This window comes from Triticum dicoccoides, chromosome 6B (assembly GCF_002162155.2).
Source record: "Triticum dicoccoides isolate Atlit2015 ecotype Zavitan chromosome 6B, WEW_v2.0, whole genome shotgun sequence".
Lineage (NCBI taxonomy): Eukaryota > Viridiplantae > Streptophyta > Magnoliopsida > Poales > Poaceae > Triticum > Triticum dicoccoides.
The window spans coordinates 282,620,294-282,625,116 of record NC_041391.1 but is presented as its reverse complement, the minus strand read 5'-3'; positions in this window follow the sequence as shown (position 1 = coordinate 282,625,116).

The window sequence follows — 4,823 nt, the reverse complement described above, 5'->3', positions numbered from 1 at the left end:
TCGCACTTATCGAATATCCGCTCATCCCCAGTTGTTCATGTGTTTCACAATAGTCTTGAAATACTATTCGATCCTCCAAAATTCCTCGGTTGCTTATTGCTCTGCAATACTTGTCTGTTTGCATTATGGATGCTTTCCATATGTCTGGCAATATTCGTTAGTATCCTTAGACACCGTGATTTTGATCCTATTGATTCAACGGGAGTGCGAATGCACGCAATCATCAGTTGATCCTTTTAAATTATCTTTCCGGCTTAGACTGAGCTGGTTCTCAACCAATCCAATTGTCGTCGATTGTACCCCTAAGCCTATTCAACTTATCTACCCCTAATCAGAGCTTTGCTTCGGACCCCTTGATTTGAAAATCCTAATTCCTTTGCCTTTGAGCTCTAAATTAGTCAGTTGCTTCTATAATCCAATGCCTTTGCATTGTTTCTTTCTCTGGTTGTGTGCCGATGCTCACATCAGCTCCGTTATGGACAGTCAGATCCTTTGTTGAATTTATCATCCGACAGTGTCTTTCATATTCAATAACCTTGTGAGCCTTTCCATGGGTATATGATGCCTTTGGTAATTTGTATCCTCTACTTTGATATATCCTCTACTTTGATAACCATACTCTAGTTTCGAGCTTGTATTATCTACTCCGAAGCTTGTGGTATATTTTTCTAAGATGCCCCGATGGTTTGAACCTATACCTTCTCTAAAAACCGTGTGAACCCGAAAGTTTTCACAAGTCATACTCTTCTGGTATTTTGCCAGATAAAATTTCAACACTACAACTTCTTCGAAATGAGAAGTGAATGAAAGGTTATGCATTGGAGAAGTGGGAGTCGACCTTGAACTTTGTGTTCATGCCCATGGGCACGATGTAGATCCTATCATGGAAGCTTCTTATAATAATAACTATTTCCTTGATAAATATCATCTGGTATATGTGAATTGATCCTTTGCAACTGTGGTTCCGACCATGATTGTTCTCCTTTGATTCTATTTCTCGGACAAGTTAAAGTACTTGCCTTCTGCAGATCAGTACGCCTGCCCAACCTTTATTTTGTTCTACCTTCCAGTATTACCCCCTGGTATCTCGAGGATAGCAACCCATTGCACTTCATCTTATGAATTTCTGATGAAGTAGTTCCTTCCCCTGTCATAGTCACTCCACGATTTCTGGGTTGTCGTCAACCAAGAAAACCGGTTTGTGAATCGAATCAACACTGAGATTCAGTACTCCCAGTACTTTGTTGTTGAGTAGTTTAATACTCCATCATGTCATTCCTAGCCTGATCAGCTACATCATTATCGTGCTAATTTTAACTGTTCTACCTGGTCCTTAATCCCGGAGCACAACTTTCGATGATGAGCTAAGCTTATGTTGACTTCCTCGTCTTATCGTCCCACCACGAACAACAAGCTTGATTTCGAGTTTGTGTTGTACTCGTGGTTCAAATAACCTTTCGCTTCATCATTCCTTTGACTTGGTGTCATCGCCGATCGATTACATCTCCATGAAATCTCTCGACAAATGCGTCATGATCATCATCAGCATTCTGAGCTCTTCTAGGATATCAATTGAATTCATGACGTGAAATACCATCCTTTCCCTCGATGATTTGTGTTATCATCGACCATTTTATTGCCTTCCGCTCAACACAAACTTGTTCGTGTTCTGTGTTATACATTGAGTTCCTTGCTATCCAGAATTTCTTCTTCTTTACCTTGGAGTATTACCATCTTTTATATCAAGAATGTCATGAGGATTACTCCACCTCTTAAGAATTCTTGTTATAGTGACACTTCTCACCATCACCATTCTTTCTTGGTCCCCGTGTTGCTTCCAACAAGTGAACGGTGTTGTTTGGGTTCTGCCCTTCTAGCAACCCTCTTGCTTTGAAGTTAATGGTCGGCCGTTCATTCTTAGACTATTGATTATTGAATCACCATTCTGAGGTTGGTCGTGTGACCCAACCCATATTCGGGTGCACCTTTCAACCAATGTTTAATTGTGTATGTTTTCCTCGAGCATACATCATTATATCATTTGATCTAACAAATGTTATCTCCTTGTTTACATAAATGTGGAAATCCATCTTTTTGGAAACCTTGATGAGTTGTCACTGAGTCCATCAACCACCTCATCTTCTCCTTGGGTTAATGATGAACTCTTGTTTCAGAACTCACTTCCATAGTTCATTTCCCGAGAATCTTACATTGTCATCTCATCAATTGGTGTCGCACCTTCTCTTCTCAGGCATCCTAAGTCTGAGGTACCCTGACACCAATCAAATCTGAATCTCGGTCAGATATGATGGTTGGAACATATTTTCAAGAGTTATAACATTGATCCTCATATGACCCAGTAAGGTGATGTCATCCTAGCACACCTAACCGGAGGACCTAGTGTTATAGTTTCCTTTTTAACAAGGTTAACCATTTTTCCATGAGGAAATTGGATGCCTTGTTTAATAAGTTTATCCTGATGGATCCTTTGTGTATTCAAAGTCCGACCTTTGCTTGAAGACCATGTCAATGCTATCTCGAAGCATGTCTATGGTACTCTGATTTTCAATAAGAACATTTGAAGCACAATGCTAAACGTTTCTTGCTCAATTATCCAAACACCTTGTATGGGTAATGTCATGAAATTTCTCTCCCCTTACCTAAAGTGTGTTCTACTTTATATCCTATCATGGATATCTTGCTATGCTTGTCCTTGGGAAGGATATTCCCCTGAAGTATGTGTTTAAACACATTTTCCTTTCCATTGTTCTGTTTAATCTGATAACCATATTTTCCATTCCATTGGTTGGTTTAACGTTTCTTGTGATCTATATGATCTCAGCAATAATATTCTCCTGCATATGTAAACACCTCGGTGTACAATTCTGTCGACGAGGCCCTATTACTATTGTTGATGATATTTTAGTAGCCACCGATGAACGAGAACTTTGCCTAATTGTCCGCCTTGTTCAATGAGCAGGAAAATGGTTCTCTTCGTCCCTCGCCCTTGGTACCGACATTGTTGCCAACATAATCGACATGCTACCCTCTGACATACCTTGCTTGCATGATCACGCAAGACGTCTCCGCCCTTCCTACTTTTAACCCACATGGTGGGCCCATAACCCACAATTCCACAGGATTGAAACCTGACTCTCCTGTACACCTTGTTGACGAAGTTATCCCTTGCTCTTGGTTTCGTAGGTAATTCGCGAGCCACCTTCCTAGTGCTCTATTCTGGTATCAGACGCAATACTTACTCTCGCTGCTCTGAATCCCTTTCTCACTCTGGTTTAGACTTCGAGCAACTACCTATCCGCTTGGAACCTCTTATTGTACCTTCGTACCTTACTCTCGATGTATTTTATATGTTCAACTCGAGAGATAATCTTATGCTCATTCATGGGTTAACCCCCAGATTGTTTCCCTCATAAGTATTCTGTCATAGCCGAGTTGTCCCTTACCTATTCGTAAGTACGTTGGAGTTCTCGAAGAAAATGATAACTTCATCATGATGACCTGAAGTAGAGAAATGAAGACATCAGTGAAATGGATCGACCTCTTCGAGAAGAGCAACCAAGAACGAGAAGATTCATTAGAATTTCGTAACCAAATCCCTTCCCCCTTACTCCCGCTCCTAAATCTCGGGACGAGATTTCTTGTAGTGGAGGAGAATTGTGACGCCCGGATAATTAAGCTACAGTAACCCTCTGTTAAGGATGCTGAGTCACCATGATTACTATTGTTAATCTCGCGTTAGTTCGAAACCGATTCAAATTCAAAATTCAAAATCAAGCAAACAATAGAAGTTTTCCAATATTAAAACTAAAATGTTCAATAAATAATAGATAAATCAGAGGCTAGGATAAAATTGTAAACAACATTATTAAAATTTGATAAGTCATTTAAACGACCTCAAACAGTGGATGAATACATTATTTAATAACCTTTTAATTAATTCTAATCTAATGTGAAATGGTATTTCACCCAGACTAGTTTTTGGTGCTAGGATCTAATGCACTGCAATTTACGAGCTAGCTCCCATATTTTATAATAATCAATTAGGTGCTAAACATTTTTGAAAAACAGAAAAAGGATAAATAAAAAGAAAAGAAATAAAACAAAGCAAAACAAAAAGGACCCCCCTCCACTGGGCCAGTCAGCCCAGCTGCTACCAGGCCGGCCCAAACCGGCCCAGGCCGCCCCCTCACTCCACCATAACCCCACCCCAGTCAAACCCTAGCCCGACCGCAGTACACCACTCCTCCCGATCCCAATCTCTCCCCTTGTTCCCCCCACCTCACGCCGCACGCACTCGCACGCACGCATCGTGCCTGGGAGAGGAACTCCCCGCGCCCGATCCCCTCGCCAACCACGACGCCTCCGCCGTGTCTCCCTCTGGTTCTCCTGCTGTAGAGAATCGCCGCCACCGCAAGTTTCCCCTCCACCGTCATGTCTCCTTCGCCCGTCGCCGTCTTCCCTGCTCCGTCGAGGCCGCCAACCGCCGGCACCGAAGGCCGCCCCACTCCACGGCCTCCTCATCGCGGCTCCTCTTCCTCCGCACCTCTGCTTCATCCTCGCGCCTGCCGGCCCGTCTGGCCACCGGACCTCGTCGGCAGGGTCCCGCTGGCCCCGCCCCGAGTGGATATGGATCGGGGGCAACCGATGCCCCCGACCCGTCACGCGCCATTGCCCCACCACCCCTACGCCGACGTCCCGGAGCGCCTTCGCCGGACCTCCCCGCCGGCCTGCTTCCCCTCCGCTGCATCGTCTCCGTCCTCCTCCTCGCCCCCCGTTGCCCTGGACCCTACGCGCCCCCCGTG